The sequence below is a fragment of the Mustela lutreola genome, chromosome 1, assembly GCF_030435805.1.
Source record: "Mustela lutreola isolate mMusLut2 chromosome 1, mMusLut2.pri, whole genome shotgun sequence".
Classification (NCBI taxonomy): domain Eukaryota; kingdom Metazoa; phylum Chordata; class Mammalia; order Carnivora; family Mustelidae; genus Mustela; species Mustela lutreola.
The window spans coordinates 169124354-169143195 of NC_081290.1; positions in this window are offsets into that span (position 1 = coordinate 169124354).

Below are 18842 nucleotides of genomic sequence, written 5' to 3' on the forward strand. Positions count from 1 at the left end.
GATTTGCTGCATCAAATAGTTCCTTCTTCAAATATAAATATATAAATATATTGATTAAGTCACACGCAAGTCTTAGGAGAATGTCATACCTTTAGTAGCAAACGTGAAATCTTGGCCATTGGTTAGAATTTTTGTTTTGGTTTAATTTGGTTCGGTTTCTGTAATTTTAAAAATCCCTCCAGCCCTTGGCTCTGTCTGACCTGATTGCTTTCACCTGTTTCTGCAACAAAGTTGTCCCAGCAGCGAAAACTCTCATTGTTTACAGTGGCGCCCCCTTCTGAACACTTTGTTAATAAAAAGCTTTTTCTTTTTCTTTTTCTTTTTTTTTTTGGCTATGGTAAATGTGAAACAACAGTGAAGTATTTCAAAGAGGTGAACCACAGATAAATTTCTCTAAGCGTGGGGTGAGGGTTACTCAAAAAGGAACTTGACAAGGCTTTTAAAGATATCGACAGTCATTATAACGTAACGTGACTGATTGTTACCGTGCTCTTAACTGGGCAAACACTTGTTGGCTTCCAAGATAGACTAACATAGTTGAGATGGTTCTAGCAGCCTGCTAGCACAGGGTCTCATGAGGCAGGGATTCTAGGCACTGGCTGTGCAAGGCATGAGGCCTGTTAGTGATTCTATTTTTTCCTCTACAAAATGGGTCTTTCTACATTCCAGGTCCTTTCTTCTCCAATAAATAATGCGGCGATTCTCTCAGTGAGTTGTACTTTTGGTTTAAACAGCCAACTGTCTCTTAAAAAGGAATTTTGTTTAAATTCCTTTAAAAAAATTCCTTTCAAAAAAATCTTTTATTTATTTTTTATTTTTTAATCCCATAGGTTTACTCTGATCCTGGATCTTTGTCATTTTGACCTTCTCTGCTGATTAAAATATTCTTCATCATCAGCACCTACTGCTCTCCTCTCCTGGTGGTCTCTCGGGAAGGGGTCTTCTCTAGCTCTTCTAGCAGGAGATGGGCACTTCCCCTCTACCCCATTTTCCGGACCAACCTTACCTATCCTGCAGGGTCAGGTCGGTCTGGCCTTTTATCTCTTGTTCTCTTCTGAGATATCTTTTTCATAGATCCCGTGCTTTGGTTTTGTCAGGATTTACCCTGGACTATCAAAACCCTTTTCTTGTGCCAGTGAAGCCTAAGAAACAGTCCTGATGAGAGAACCAGGAACTCGAACAGATCATATTTATCCTGAATGTTCCGTCCAAAATGAAAAATACATTTCTGAGGAGCCTCAAGATCTCTGAGAAGGGAAGTTTCACCAACTCTGTCATGTACGGGCATCAATTCCGATTATGTGTCAATTTTCCTACGTTCCCAGCTAATAATTCTCTACCTCAGAAAGCCCACTCTCAACCGTTTCCTCTCTCAAAGGCAGTTGCTCTTAGAGTCTGCACATGGCACTTGGGGCCTTCTGGTCATTGGCTACTGCCCTCTGTACCTTCGGTCTAACATCTGCGAGGCATCAAGATGAGAATGTCTCTTGTTCTAAGACTTCATATATTTGGGTGCACATGGTAAGCAATAATCACTTATTTTGTTGATCCAAGTGTTCGACCTTTCTTAATTATTCTAGTACCACAGTTTACTTGTTCTAAGATTTGTCCTACCCGCCCCCATTTTAATATCTCTTAAGGTGGCACTCACCTTGCACTTGAGGACATATCCTATTTTAACTGACAGCATTTCTCTTTCTTAGTCGAACATAAACGATAGTGCATCTTACCCTTGATGAAAGCTAGGATGCAATTAAATACTCTATTATGGTTACGATTCTGATAGCTGAAATCCTCCGGTAGCTCCCTGTGCATGCACAGTGTATACCTCACCTCCTCGGCATAGTATACAAACCATCTCACCCTAGTGTTAACCCTGGGGTTCAGCCTCCATCCCCAGGTGATGCTGCCAGATCACCTGTCGGTTATCATGAACTTGCTGTAGTTTCCTGAATGCACTGTGCTGCCTCCTGGCACTTTGAATCTTGACACACTCATCCTCATTCTTTGCTTTGCCCTTGTCTATCACCTCCCCTGAAAATCTGTTCCTAAGTGGCTTTTCCCAGCTCCAACCGACCCTTGGCAGTCTTTTATCTCCCTGTGGTAAATCCTGTCACAGTGCACCACGGACATGTCGGTTGTCCCCCTGAGAAGAGAAAAGGGACAGTGAGGGCCCCCCAGCATTTGCAGCTCTAGTGCAGAGCCCCATGCCTGGCTTGCAGGAAATGACAGATCATGAAGACAAACGGAGATCAACCTCTGGCTAAAACCAGCTCTTCTTTGCCTACTGCAGGATCTGGATCATTAAGGAGCAGCCAGTTATTATTGCTGTTTTTCTAGGGATTTTTTCCCCCTATATTTCCCAGGTCTTTACTCTTTTTATAGCACTTTAATTCAGGCTTCAACCACTTCCTAGTCAGATCAGGGGAAATCATTTTCCTTCCCATACCCTTGATGTATTTCACACCTAGTAATTCTTTTTTTAAAGATCTTATTTACCCATTTGACAGACAGATCACAAGTAGGTAGAGAGGCAGGCAGAGAGAGAGAGGGAAGCAGGCTCCCCACTGAGCAGAAAGCCTGATGTGGGGATCCATCTCAGGACCCTGAAATCATGACCTGATCCGAAGGCAGAGGCCTAAATCACTGAGCCACCCAGGAGCCCCATATCTGGTAATTTTTAATCAACGTGGATTTGCTACATCAAATAGTTCCTTCTTCAAATATAAATATATAAATATATTGATTAAGTCACACGCAAGTCTTAGGAGAATATCATACCTTTAGTAGCAAACTTGAAATCTTGGCCATTGGTTAGGATTTTTGTTTTGGTTTAATTTGGTTCGGTTTTTGTAATTTTAAAAATCCCTCCAGGCCATGGCTCTGTCTGACCTGATTGCTTTCACCTGTTTCTGTAATAAAGTTGTCCCAGCAGCGAAAACTCTCATTGTTTACAGTGGCGCCCCCTTCTGAACACTTTGTTAATAAAAAGCTTTTTCTTTTTTCTTTTTTTTTTTTTTTTTGGCTATGGTAAATATGGAACAACAGTGAGGTATTTCAAAGAGGTGAACCTCAGATAAATTTCTCTAAGGGTGCGGTGAGGGTTACTCAAAAAGGAACTTGACAAGGCTTTTAAAGTATCGACAGTCATTATAACATAACGTGACTGATTGTTACCGTGCTCTTAACGGGGCAAACACTTTTTGGCTTCCAAGATAGACTAACATAGTTGAGATGGTTCTAGCGGCCTGCTAGCACAGGGTCTCATGAGGCAGGTATTCTAGCCACTGGCTGTGCAAGGCATGAGGCCTGTTAGTGATTCTATTTTTTCCTCTACAAAATGGGTCTCCTACATTCCAGGTCCTTTCTACCCCAATAAATAATGCGGCGATTTTCTCAGTGAGTTGTACTTTTGGTTTAAACAGCCAACTGTCTCTTAAAAAGGACTTTTGTTTAAATTCATTTAAAAAAAATTCCTTTCAAAAAATCTTTTATTTATTTTTTATTTTTTAATCCCATAGGTTTACTCCTATCCTGGATCTTTGTCATTTTGACCTTCTCTGCTGATTAAAATATTCTTCATCATCAGCACCTACTGCTCTCCTCTCCTGGTGGTCTCTCGGGAAGGGGTCTTCTCTAGCTCTTCTAGCAGGAGATGGGCACTTCCCCTCTACCCCATTTTCCGGACCAACCTTACCTATCCTGCAGGGTCAGGTCGGCCTGGCCTTTTATCTCTTGTTCTCTTCTGAGTGGTTAGTTTTTCATAGATACCGTGCTTTGCTTTTGTCACGATTTACCCTGGACTATCAAAACCCTTTTCTTGTGCCAGTGAAGCCTAAGAAACAGTCCTGATGAGAGAACCAGGAACTCGAACAGATCATATTTATCCTGAATGTTCCATCCAAAATGAAAAATACATTTCTGAGGAGCCTCAAGATCTCTGAGAAGGGAAGTTTCACCAACTCTGTCATGTAGGGGCATCAATTCCGATTCTGTGTCAATTTTCCTACTTTCCCAGCTAATAATTCTCTACCTCAGAAAGCCCACTCTCAACCGTTTCCTCTCTCAAAAGCAGTTGCTCTTAGAGTCTGCACATGGCACTTGGGGCCTGCTGGTCGTTGGCTACTGCCCTCTGTACCTTGGTTCCAATCGCTGCGGGTCATCAAGATGAGAATGTCTCTTGTTCTAAGACTTAATATAGTTGGGTGCACATGATAAGCAATAATCACTTATTTTGTTGATCCAAGTGTTAGACCTTTCTTAATTATTCTAGTACCACAGTTTACTTGTTTTAAGATTTGTCCTCCCCCCCCCCCATTTTAATATCTCTTAAGGTGGCACTCACCTTACACTTGAGGACATATCCTAGTTTAACTGACAGCATTTCTCTTTCTTAGTCGAACATAAACGATAGTGCATCTTACCCTTGATGAAAGCTAGGATGCAATTAAATACTCTATTATGGTTACGACTCTGATATTTGAAATCCTCCGGTAGCTTCCTCTGCTCCCACTGTGTAGTACCTCACCTCCTCGGCATATTATACAAACCATATCACCCCAGTGTTAACCCTGGGGCTCAGCCTCTATCCCCAGGTGATGCTGCCATATCAGCTGTCGGTTATCATGAACTTGCTGTAGTTTCCTGAATGCACTGTGCTGCCTCCTGGCACTTTGAAACTTGACACACTCATCCTCATTCTTCGCTTTGCCCTTGTCTATCACCTGCCCTGAAAATCTGTTCCTAAGTGGCTTTTCCAAGCTCCCACCTACCCTTGAAGTCTTTTCTCTCGCTGTGGTAAAGCCTGTCACATTGCACCATGGACATGTCCGTTCTCCTCGTGAGAAGAGAAAAGGGATATTGAGGGCCCCCCAGCATTTGCAGCTCTAGTGCAGAGCCCCATGCTTGGCTTGCAGGAAATGCCAGATCATGAAGACAAAGGGAGATCATCCTCTGGCTAAAACCAGCTCTTCTTTGCCTACCGCAGGATCTGGATCAATAAAGAGCAGCCAGTTATTATTGCTGTTTTTCTAGGGATTTTTTCCTCCTATATTTCCCAGGACTTTACTCTTTTTATAGCACTTTAATCAGGCTTCAACCACTTCCTAGTCATATCAGGTGAAATCATTTTCCTTCCCATACACTCGATGTATTTCAGACCGGGTAATTCTTTTTTTAAAGATATTATTTACCCATTTGACAGACAGATCACAAGTAGGTAGAGAGGCAGGCAGAGAGAGACGGGGAAGCAGGCTCCCCGCTGAGCAGAGAGCCTGATGTGGGGCTTCATTCCAGGACCCTGAAATCATGAGCTGAGCTGAAGGCAGAGGCCTAAACCACTGAGCCACCCAGGAGCCCCATATCTGGTAATTTTTAATCAACGTGGATTTGCTGCATCAAATAGTTCCTGCTTCTTCAAATATAAATATATAAATATATTGATTAAGTCACACGCATGTCTTAGGAGAATGTCATACCTTTAGTAGCAAACTTGAAATCTTAGCCATTGGTTATGATTTTTGTTTTGGTGTTTTGGTTCGGTTTTTGCAATTTTAAAAATCCCTCTAGCCCTTGGCTCTGTCTGACCTGATTGCTTTCAGCTGTTTCTGCAACAAAGTTGTCCCAGCAGCGAAAACTCTCATTGTTTACAGTGGCGCCCCCTTCTGAACACATTGTTAATAAAAAGCTTTTTCTTTTTTTTTTGGCTATGGTATATGTGGAACAACAGTGAGGTATTTCAAAGAGGTGAACCTCAGATAAATTTCTCTAAGGGTGCGGTGAGTGTTACTCAAAAAGGAACTTGACAAGGCTTTTAAAGATATCGACAATCATTATAACAGAACGTGACTGATTGTTACCATGCTCTTAACTGGGCAAACACTTTTTGGCTTCCAAGATAGACTAACATAGTTGAGATGGTTCTAGCGGCCTGCTAGCACAGGGTCTCATGAGGCAGGGATTCTAGCCACTGGCTGTGCAAGGCATGAGGCCTGTTAGTGATTCTATTTTTTCCTCTACAAGATGGGTCTCCTACATTCCAGGTCCTTTCTACCCCAATAAATAATGCGGCGATTCTCTCAGTGAGTTGTACTTTTGGTTTAAACAGCCAACTGTCTCTTAAAAAGGACTTTTGTTTAAATTCATTTAAAAAAAAAAGCCAATTCAAAAAAAATCTTTTATTTATTTTTTATTTTTTAATCCCATAGGTTTACTCTGATCCTGGATCTTTGTCATTTTGACCTTCTCTGCTGATTAAAATATTCTTCATCATCAGCACCTACTGCTCTCCTCTCCTGGTGGTCTCTCGGGAAGGGGTCTTCTCTAGCTCTTCAACAGGAGATGGGCACTTCCCCTCTACCCCTGTTGCCGGACCAACCTTATCTATCCTGCAGGGTCAGGACGGTCTGGCCTTTTATCTCTTGTTCTCTTCTGAGATATCTTTTTCATAGATACCGTGCTTTGGTTTTGTCAGGATTTACCCTGGACTATCAAAACCCTTTTCTTGTGCCAGTGAAGCCTAAGAAACAGTCCTGATGAGAGAACCAGGAACTCGAAGAGATCATATTTATCTTGAATGTTCCGTCCAAAATGAAAAATACATTTCTGAGGAGCCTCAAGATCTCTGAGAAGGGAAGTTTCACCAACTCTGTCATGTAGGGGCATCAATTCCGATTCTGTGTCAATTTTCCTACTTTCCCAGCTCAGAAAGCCCACTCTCAACCGTTTCCTCTCTCAAAGGCAGTTGCTCTTAGAGTCTGCACATGGCACTTGGGGCCTGCTGGTCGTTGACTACTGCCCTCTGTACCTTGGGTCTAACAGCTGCGAGGCATCAAGATGAGAATGTCTCTTGTTCTGAGACTTAATGTAGTTGGGTGCACATGGTAAGCAATAATCACTTATTTTGTTGATCCAAGTGTTCGACCTTTCTTAATTATTCTAGTACCACAGTTTACTTGTTCTAAGATTTGTCCTCCCCCCCCCCCCATTTTAATATCTCTTAAGGTGGCACTCACCTTGCACTTGAGGACATATCCTAGTTTAACTGACAGCATTTCTCTTTCTTAGTCGAACATAAACTATACTGCATCTTACCCTTGATGAAAGCTAGGATGCAATTAAATACTCTATTATGGTTACGACTCTGATATTTGAAATCCTCCGGTAGCTCCCTGTAACCCCACTGTGTAGTACCTCACCTCCTCGGCATATTATACAAACCATCTCACCCCAGTGTTAACCCGGGGCTAAGCCTCTATCCCCAGGTGATGCTGCCAGATCAGCTGTCGGTTATCATGAACTTGCTGTAGTTTCCCGAATGCACTGTGCTGCCTCCTGGCACTTTGAATCTTGACACACTCATCCTCATTCTTCGCTTTGCCCTTGTCTATCACCTCCCCTGAAAATCTGTTCCTCAGTGGCTTTTCCCAGCTCCAACCTACCCTTGGCAGTCTTTTCTCTCCCTGTGGTAAAGCCTGTCACACTGCACCATGGACATGCCCGTAGTCCCCCTGAGAAGAGAAAAGGGACAGTGAGGGCCCCCCAGCGTTTGCAGCTCTAGTGCAGAGCCCCATGCGTGGCTTGCAGGAAATGCCAGATCATGACGACAAACGGAGATCAACCTCTGGCTAAAACCAGCTCTTCTTTGCCTACCGCAGGATCTGAATCAGTAAAGAGCTGCCAGTTATTATTCCTGTTTTTCTAGGGATTTTTTCCCCATATATTTCCCAGGTCTTTACTCTTTTTATAGCACTTTAATACAGGCTTCAACCACTTCCTTGTCTGATCAGGTGAAATCATTTTCCTTCCCATACCCTCGATGTATTTCACACCTAGTAATTCTTTTTTTAAAGATCTTATTTACCCATTTGACAGATCACAAGTAGGTAGAGAGGCAGGCAGAGAGAGAGGGGGAAGCAGGCTCCCCGCTGAGCAGAGAGCCTGATGTGAGGCTCCATCCCAGGACCCTGAAATCATGACCTGATCCGAAGGCAGAGGCCTAAATCACTGAGCCACCCAGGAGCCCCATATCTGGTAATTTTTAATCAACGTGGATTTGCTGCATCAAATAGTTCCTTCTTTTTCAAATATAAATATATAAATATATTGATCAACTCACACCTATGTGTTAGGAGAATGTCATACCTTTAGTAGCAAACTTGAAATCTTGGCCATTGGTTATGATTTTTGTTTTGGTTTGATTTGATTCGGTTTTTTTAATTTTAAAAATCCCTCCAGCCCTTGGCTCTGTCTGACCTGATTGCTTTCAGCTGTTTCTGCAACAAAGTTGTCCCAGCAGCGAAAACTCTCATTGTTTACAGTGGCGCCCCCTTCTGAACACTTTGTTAATAAAAAGCTTTTTCTTTTCTTTTTTTTTTTTTTGCTATGGTAAATGTGGAACAACAGTGAGTATTTCAAAGAGTGAACCACAGATAAATTTCTCTAAGGGTGCGGTGAGGGTTACTCAAAAAGTAACTTGACAAGGCTTTTAAAGATATCGAAAATCATTATAACATAACGTGACTGATTGTTACCGTGCTCTTAACTGGGCAAACACTGGTTGGCTTCCAAGATAGACTAACATAGTTGAGATGGTTCTAGCAGCCTGCTAGCTCAGGGTCTCATGAGGCAGGGATTCTAGCCACTGACTGTGCAAGGCATGAGGCCTGTTAGTGATTCTATTTTTTCCTTTCCAAATTTGTCTTTCTACATTCCAGGTCTTTTCTACCCCAATAAATAATGCGGCGATTCTCTCAGTGAGTTGTACTTTTGTTTAAACAGCCAACTGTCTCTATTCGCTCTTTTGGGTGAATACCAAGGAGCACGATTGCTGGATCATATGGTAAGAATATTTTTAGTTTTGTAAGAAACTGCCCAACTGTCTTCCAAAGTGGTAGCACCATTTTGGTGTTCTCACCAGAATGAATGAGAGTTTCTCTTGTTCCTCATTGTCAAAAGCATTTTATGTTGTCAGTATTTTGGATTTTAGCCATTCTAATAGTTGTGTAGCGATATATCATTGTTTTATTTATTTATTTATTTTTTAAAAAGATTTTATTTATTTATTTGACTGAGAGAGATCACAGGAAGACGGAGAAGCAGTCAGAGAGAGAGAAAAAGGGAAGCAGGCTCCTGCTGAGCAGAGAGCCCAACGTGGAACTCGATACCAGGACCCTGAGATCATGACCTGAGCCAAAGGTAGCGGCTTAATCCACTGAGCCATCCAGTTGCCCCTCATTGTTCTTTTAATTTACAATTCCTTAATTAGACATGCTGTGGATGATCACAGCATCTTTTCATATCATTATTGCCATCTTAGTATCTTCTTAAGTGAGTTGTCTGTTCCAGTCCTTGCCATTTTTTCAATCAGGTCATTTATTTTCTTGTGTTTGAGTTAATAAATGAATAAATAATAATAATAAATAATAAATAAATAAATAATAAATGAATGAATGAATTTATTATATATATTATATATGTTATATATTATAAATATTATTTTATATTAAATAATAATTTATTAAAAATAGATTTACTTATGAGGCCAAGAATTCAGAATCACACATACTTCAGAACTATTAATAACTGCCTTCACTTGATGTTATTCTATAAGATAAATCCTACGATCAAGTTACAAATTTAAATTCTTACAATTTTAAATTCTTAAATCCTTATGAAGAAGCATCATTTGGAGGGAGCAGTTTTCATAATTTAGCATCCACCAGCCTTTTTTTTAAGATTTTATTTATTTAATGGACACAGAGAGAGAGAGAGATCACAAGTAAGCAGAGACGCAGGCAAGCAGGGAGGGAAGCAGGCTTCCTTTTGAGCAGAGCCCGATGTGGGGCTGTATCCCAGGACCCAGAGACCATGACTTGAGATGAAGGCAGAGGCTTAACCCACCACCCACGTGATGAGAGAGCCCCTCAGGTGCCCCTCATCCATCAGTCTTAATTGTTTGGAGGAAAATGTGTGGATGAATAATGCCTTAGGGAGCTAATCTCTCTAAAGAATTTTCAAGTCTTTACCCCTTCAAGGTTTTTGTACAGTTCTGATAGCCTCTAAACATCCAGCTGATTTCTACAGTGACAGGCCTATTAAGACCTTTCCTCAAACCAGGAATAGAGCTTGAAACATACCAGTCAAGAGCAACTTTGAGTCTTTTAAGGAATTTATCATCATTTCTTTGTTTTTGGTTCATATCTTAAATAGTTCCATATTACACTTGCATAATTTCTCCAGAGCTGACTTTGAAGGAGGCATTCAGTTCCAGCTAGTTCCATATTTTGGCAAGAACTATAATTCTGTATATAAAAAAAACATATTTTAGTGTGCCTGGGTGGTTCAGTGGGTTAAAATCTCTGCCTTCGGCTCAGGTTATGATTCCAGGTTCCTGGGATTGAGTCCCACAGTGGGCTCTCTTCTCAGCAGGGAGCCTGCTTCCATTCCTCTCTCTCTGCCTGCCTCTCTGCCTTCCTGTGATCTCTGTCAAGTAAATAAATAAAATTTTTTAAAAAACATATTTTATACCAGTTATTCATGTTTATTAACTAAGATATCACAATACAAATAATACAAACAGTTGCTCTTTATTAATACCTTCAACCAAGATCAAAAAAATATGTCATATTTTCTCCAAAAATGTTATATCATCTGATAGGTCAGATATATATATAAAATTACATTTAACGTTTTAAAAATATTAGCAAATATTGGGAAGTGGTAGACTACCTTAGGTAGAAATAAGACCCACAGACCATAGAAGAAATGAAATGCCACTTTATTTTAAAAATTTGAAAAAGATTTGTATATCAAAAAAGAGTAAAGCTGCATGTGGGCAACAGGCTGTGAAAAGCATCTGTAACATCAGCTGTTCAAGGAGTTCATGTCTCTGACGTGCCTACAAATTGAGAAGAAGACAAACAGTCCGATTAAAAAACAGACCAAATGAGAGGAAGGAGAAGTTCATGGAAAAGGAAACAGAAATGACCCTGGATTTCATAGTGAGCCAGGGAACACCATTAGTTCTGGACCATGTTGAGACACCTTTATTCACTCACCCTGTAGACAAAAACTAAAAATCATCAGGTAGACAAAAATTTGCCTGAAATCATACATAAGAAACTCAGCCCCACTCTTTAATAAATTTTACAGTCTATCTTGTGTGATTGTTAAGTCAATTCAAAACAATCTGTTTAGAGACTCTGTTCCCTACTTGGTTACAAATTTTCAGGGAACCATCACTGTATTCATTGAGAATAAGTTCCTCATTCTTGAAAAATACATTTGAGTGATGAAAAATAGCAAGAATAGCGGAATAACCACAAACTCAAGGTTCTAGTTTCCCCCCCGCCCTTAGTTGGAAAGGAAACTTATCACACATGTGAGTCATCTACTTTTATTATCTGGCTTTCTTAGTTTCCGTAAAGTCTGACGTCCTGAATCAGTTTGGATGGTTGTCTCATCCTAACTCAAACTGCATTAAAGATTAAAAAAAATAAAAACAAAAACAAAACAACAACAAAAAAAACCCTTCAATCTCATGAAGAAGCAGCTCATGGCAGGGCTTGCAGAGAATGTGTTTTATTCACACTGTCTCCATGATTTTCTCCATTTTTCCCTACTCTGCCCTTTCCCTCTGGCCAGTTTGTCTTCCACCCCCTGGTGACTGTGTGATGGCTGCCCGCAGTGGGGGCACTGCTTTCCTTGTTCACATTCAGAGACAACCCAGATATTTCTGTAAAGCCCTTCCCGTTTGTGTGTGTGGGACATCCTAGGTTACTGTCTCTCGTAGAACAGTAACAAGGCACTGACTGTCGTGCAGCTGGTTGTGTGAATGGCCCAGGAGGAACACGACTGGCTTCCATGACAGAACCCTTCCCTGTAGTGTGGATGGGGCCAGCTTCCTGTGAGTCACCTGGGCTGCAGTGGAGGAGGCACACAGTGCACTGGGGTTCAGGAAGGGGGAGGGAGGAAGGATGCTGGCAGTCAACTCTCCAGACCCAGTACTACCACACCCTGAAGATAGTCCTACCTAGAAATGGTCCCTGCCATTGTACAGACTCAATATGTCTCAGTGAGTTCTAATAGTTTTTTAGTGCCACTGTAGCAAATGACAAATTCTCAGTGGCTTGAAACAACACAAATTGATTATCTTGCAGTTCTGGAGGTCAGAAGTTCAAAAATCAGTCTCAGTGTGGTAAAATCAGGGTGTTAGCAGCCTGTGTTCCTTCTGTAGGCTCTAGAGGAGAATCCACTTTCTTGCCTTGTCCTGCTTCTAAAGCTACCTGCATTCCCTGACTTGTGGCCCTTCATTGCACCACCTTTTATCCCTCTGTTTCCAACTTCACATTGCCTTCTGATTCTGATCCTCCTGTCTCCTTATGGATTCTCATGATTACATTGGGACCACCGAGGTAATCCAGGATAAACTCTCCCCCCTCACACCTTAATTTAATCATGCTTGCTAAATCCCATTTGCCAGGTAAGGTGAAGTACTCAGAGCTTCTTGGGCTCAGGATATGGTCATCTTTGGGGCAGTCGCTATTCAGCTGATCAGTTGCCTCCTGTACTCCCTTTTATGCCTCACCCCTCATCTCACCTGTGTCTGCATTGCAAATGAGAAATGCAGCAATTTAAACCATTGAATATTAGATTTTGGAGATAGTTGCGGGAATAAAAGCACATATAATTTTATTTGTGTCCTAAAAGTTTTTGTTTGGAATTTTAAATTTTATCTAATTGTCCCTAGGTAAATTAAATACGATTCAATCAGTTGATCTGAAAAATCTTTTCAAAGAGTATACCGCTGTTGTAAAGGCCCTTCAAAACAGTATTTTGAGTGCTGTTTCCAAATGAAGTTTACACTTTCACCCTTATCACTGTATTAAAGGTCATGTTGGAGGGTTTTGTGTGTGTGTGTGTGTGTGCTTTTTTCCAAAGTGAACTTGCTTCTCTGTCTAAAACTAATACCTCTAACAGTATTTTTCACCAGGGAGGAGAGGAATTAGTGTACCTTCTAGACTAAGTTTTCTTTCCACGTGAAGAGTCTGTTAGGACTAATATTCATGGGAGAAGGAAAACACAGTAGCTCTTACACCCCATATACTATGTTGACAACAGCAGTATAAGCCTGACCAAAGCTGTACATCTTGGTGCATCATTTCAGCTGAAACGTGTTCAGTGAAGTGTGATTTATTCCTTAGTAATTCATTTTTGTGTGAGATAAAAGTACATCAACAGGAATTAGGGAAAGCAGAGTGGTAATTTTAAAATTTCATCAGTGACTGTTTTTCTACCAGTTCTATAAGCACATTAATTGATCTTAAAACCCATAAAAGTTCATTTGGGAATAAAAAAGAACGTTTGAGGTGGTATTGATTTTTTTAATGATATTTGTATTTATGTGTATGATTACGCTTAGTTACACTTTGATTGAGTCCGAATGTGCCCTTAACAATAATCCATGGGCTCTGGGTTTCCTGAAATTGTATGTCATGGGGTGAACAGTTAGAAAAAGTGAATCCCACAAATTGACAACCCTATGGGGTTTATATATTACACAAACACATTTGTTTGTTGACTGCCACTCCAGTACATTCTGTGTCCTAGAGCTCTACCCACGTGGTGCAGGCTGCCCCCATCTGTGCTGGAGAATCATGACGGGGCATTCAGTGGCCTTAGGCATCCCCACAGAGCTGCAGTTGCATCCTCTCATTTCCCACCTAGTTTGTGGGCATCCCCCTTTAGCTTGACCCTGACAGTGTCTCAGTATGAGCTGTCTGTGGGAAGAAACAAGATGTTGGGGGGCAGCGGTAGTTGTTGATGGGAAGTTTTAAGTGTCAGGTTGTATCTTGCAATTTTCCGAACCCTGGAAATGCAGGCCTGGGCCAACCTGGTATGTCTGTTTCACCGACCAAATCTTCCTCATGTGCCCAAGAAGTGAAACCATATTTGCATTTGCCACCAGAATCAACTAATACTAAATAATCGTTGAGAATTCCAGCTTGATTATAGTGAGTGGAAAATAGACCTCTCTCTGGTTAATTCTTACATATGATTTTACTGTTCATCTTCATAAAAGGGATAAGAAATGAGGAAACGTGGATTATCATTTTGTTTTCACTCTAATCACTCACTGCAGTTATAATTTTCAAAATACCAAGATGTTTTTCGAAAGTAGTTTTTTTTTTGTTTTTTTTGTTTGTTTGTTTGTTTGTTTTTGTTTTTTGTGGAGGGAGTAGGGACTAAGACTAAGGAAAGCATTGTTCTATCAAGAGAAGTCGTTTTCAATTTATGGTATGATGGGAAATCCATCTCGTATGTCCTATTTGGATAACAGAGCTCACTTTTAATTTTTTTAAACTTCCTTTGATTTTTTAATTGAAGTATAGCTGACCCACAATGTTGCATTAGTTTCAGATATAAAACAACAAGATTTGACAAGTCTGTACGTTATGCTGCGCTCGCCGTACTGTACTACCAACCATATTCCCTATGCTGTGCCTTTCGTCCTGCAACTTATTAATTTTGTAACTGGAAGCCTGTTATCTCCCACTGTATTTCACGCATTTTGCCTGTCCACCCACTGCCTCCTCTTTGGAAACGATCAATTTGTTCTCTGTAGTTACGGGTCTCTTTCTGTTTTTCTGTGTGTTCAGAGAACTTTTTAAGATAACTTGGTGCCTTTAAACATATTCCTTGATTTACATTATTTTGGATACGTATTTGCCATGTTACCCAATTAGTTATGTAATGACTTCAAAATTTGGGGGCTTAAAACAACCCTTTTGTCATATTACATATGTTTTGGGGGTCAGAAATTAGGGCAGGATCACATGGGGCAATTTTTATGCTTAATACGGCATTAACTGAGGTCAGTGGGTGGTGGCCTTCAGCAGGTGGCTGCTTGGTCTAGAGGATTTAGGATGACTTCATGCACATGCCTGTCACTCAGGCATGGAGGGCTCAGATGGCCCTCCACTTCCGTGCAGTCTTTGTAACAAGGTTGTTGGACTTCTTTCCTGTCCACTCAGAGCTCCAATAGCAAATGTTCCAAGAGAGGGGTTCCTTTTGGACTTGGGCCTGAAACTGACACGTTTCTTTCACTGTTTAACAGTCACATAGCCCATGTGAATCAAAGGGAATAGGGAGTCATAGGATTTGTGATCATGTTTTAACGTGCTACATATGTTCATATGTGCATTTTTTCCCGTTTCTCTGACCTGTGAGAAATTGGAAGTTATCGATCAAAGAGTCACAGGTTATCAAGCTGTACGAGAGACTTCAGACTTAATCCAACCTCCATACTTTATAGATTAAAGAATATATATGTAGGTGCACATGTACATCTCCATATCAGTTATTATATATACACTTGTATATCACTAAAAATGGTATCTGTGGATCAGCCAATTCTTCTATTTTCATAGGAATGAAAAGGACTCGTCATTCCCCGGCAAATCTGAAGAAAGAAGCCAGATCAAGAGTAAGGGAGAAAGAGAGTGAGAGGAGCATCTGATGGGATAGGATTTCTTACAAAAGGACTCCTGAAATGACCAGAGAAAACAGACCAACAGAAAAGGGCAGACTTTGACCAAGCGGTGCTCAATGACGTGAATATCCACATGGAACAGAAGAGGTTTTAACGCTATTCCCTACTGATGTAGCCTACATACTAAAGAGGACATCAGAAGTTTTCTGGAAGATACAATAGAAAACCATTTTGAGGACCTGGGGGCGGTGGCAGAGATGAGTGAAACAGAACACCAAAAACAGGAAGCCCAAGAAAGCTTGGGTGCCGCTTCCAGTCGGCGACGAGAGAAGAATTAGGCATGAACCAGTCAGCTGCAAAAGACTGGCAGCAGGGGACAACAGTCCGAAAGGATGGCTGCCAGGAGCAACTCCAGTGTCTCACTTTTATTGGATAGAAAACAATAGCCAATAGAAGGATTGAGGAAGGTCAAATGTTAATCCCATCTTGCTGACAAGCAATAAGGAGGATAAAGTTTATAGTTAAACAAGCACATTGAAAGAACTCTTCTAACTAACAAAGGCACTTCTGGGAAGAGAAAGGCTCCATGGCGGATAAGGGAGGCAGGCGGATTTCATTCCACCCTGAGCTAACCTGGCATTCCCAGGTGCTCCGCTTTCCTGAAGCAGGCGGCATTCCGCCCTGGGCTGGCCAGGCTTCCAGCCAGCGCAGCTTCTGTGAGGGAGCTGCATTCTGCCATGAGCAAGCGAGGTATCCCCCGCTGCCCAGCTTCTGTGAAGGGGCGGTGTTCCGCCCTGAGGATCTGGCCATGCCATCCTGGGGGGAGATGCCCCAAGCAGGATCAGGCTGATGAGGGGTTAGATGTCTGGTGGGCAAGTCATGTTCACACCCCAGGTTGAGGCTGGTTAAGTGGGATCGGGTGTAGGGTCTAGACCCTTCTGCCAAGGGTTTATCCTGAGAACGTGAAGAGATGGGTCCGTGACCCAGAAGCCGGGCTAACCCTAACAGTAACCACTAACCCTGACCCTGACACTGACTGTGAGCCTGTCACAAACCCTAACCCAAGCCCTGACCATGACCCTGACCCTGTCCCTGACTGTGATCCTGACCTGAACCCTAAACCTAAACCTAAGGCTGACACTGACCCTGATGTGGACCCTGAACCTAAACCTAACTCTGACATTACTGTAACCATGACTCAAACCTAACCAGGACCCTGACCCTGACCCTAATCCTAACCCTGACGCTGACATAAACCGGTCCCTAACCCTAACCCTGACCGTGACTGTGTGCTTGACCCTAACCCTAAACCTAATGGTAACTCTAACCATGACCCTAATAAGGACCCGGAACCTACACCTCATGCTGACCCTGACCCTAACACAAAACACTACCCTAAACCAAACCCTAACCCTGACCTTACGCTGTCTAACCCTAACCCTAACCATAACCGTACTTCTAACTCTAACCCTAACCCCAATCCCAAACCCTACTGCCAAAACCTAACTGTGACACTGAACCGAACATTGACCCTATACCAAAGCCTGACCCTCAACCTGACCCTGGCCCTGACCTTTACCTGACCCTGACTCTGACCCTAATCCTAACCTTGACACTAACCCTGACCACTACATAGCCCTATCCCTGACCCGAATGTGGACTTTAAACCCTGAACCTGAACCTAAAAGGACACTGGTGCTAACCTTCACCCTGACCCTACCCAGAACATGACGATAACCTAACCCTGACCTTTACAGTAACCCCGACAATCAACTGAACATTAAACCTGACCCTGACTGTGAGACTGAACCTAACTCTGACCCTAAGTGTAACCCTGACCCTGACACTAACATGGGCCCTCCCCCGAATCCTATCTCTGAACCTAACCCTAACACTAATACCTAACCCTACCACAGACCCTGACTTTACGAGGTCTAACCCTAACACTCAACCTAACGTTAAATGTAGAACTAACCCTAAACATTAACAATAACCCTGACCCTATACCTGACTATGATCATAACCGTAAACCTGAATTTTGCCTATACCAGACCCTGACACTAAACCTGACACTGGCCCTGACCCTAAACCTAACCATGACCCTAACAATGACCACTACATAACCCTGTCCCTGACCCGAATGTGGACTTTAAACCAATACCTGATCCTGACCGTAAACCTGACACTGGGCCTAGACTTCACGCTGACCCTGACCCAGGCAAAGACCATAAAATTAACCCTGACCCTAACAGTGACCCTGACCCTGACCCTAACAATAATCCTGACACTGAATGGGAGCCTGACCCTAACTCTAACCCTAAACGTAACCCTGACCCTGACACTAACACGGGCACTGACCCGAAACCTAACGCTGAACCTAACCCTAAAACTAACCCCTAACATTATCCCTGACACTGACCCTAACCCGGTCTAACCCTCACCCTCAACCTACCTCTAACCCTAACCCTAACCCCACTTTAACAATAAACCTGACCCTCTCCCTGACCCTGATCATAACCCTAACTCTGAACTTTGCCTATGTCACACCTTGACTTTAAACCTGACCCTGGCCTTGACCTTAACACTGACCCTAACCCTGACTGTAAACCTAACTCTTACCCAATCCGTGAGCCTGAACAGAATCATAACTGTAAAGGTAACCCTGATCCTGAACCTACTCATGAAACAGAACCTAAACATAAAGCTGACATACCATAACCATGAACCTAACCCTGACCCTGACCCTAACCCTGACACTAAACCTGCTCAAAACCTAACCCTGACCCTGACATGAACCTTGCCCCCATACCAAATCTTGAACCTGACACTAAGTCTGACCATGACCCTGCCTGGACCTAAACCTAACTGTCAGCCTAACACTGAACTTGACCCTGACTCTGAGCGCAATGCTAACCGTGACCCTACTGTGATCCTGACCCTAAAGCTAACCATGAACCTAACCCTAACCCTGACCCCTACCCTAAGCCTTATGCTAACCCTGACCACAAAGACGTCTAACCCTAACCCTGACCCTACGCCTTTCTTAGCCCTAACCCTAACACTAAGCTGGTCTAAACCCAGCTCTGTTCCCTCCTGCGGGGACAACAGCTGCACCCAGGCCTCCCAGAGTCTGGGGTCACTGGATGGGCACTGCATTGAGTGCAGTGTGAGCCTTGAGCAGCTTGGGGACCGGAGGCTCAGGGAGCTCTGGTGGAACAGGAAGTTCGGTAAGGAGCCCCAGGCAGTGGTGACCTCACTTCCCTGAAGACAGAGCCCAACGCAATTGGAACCCACATATCACGGCACCCCATAACAAAGAAAACAACCTGTGTAAATAACTTTAGGCATATCC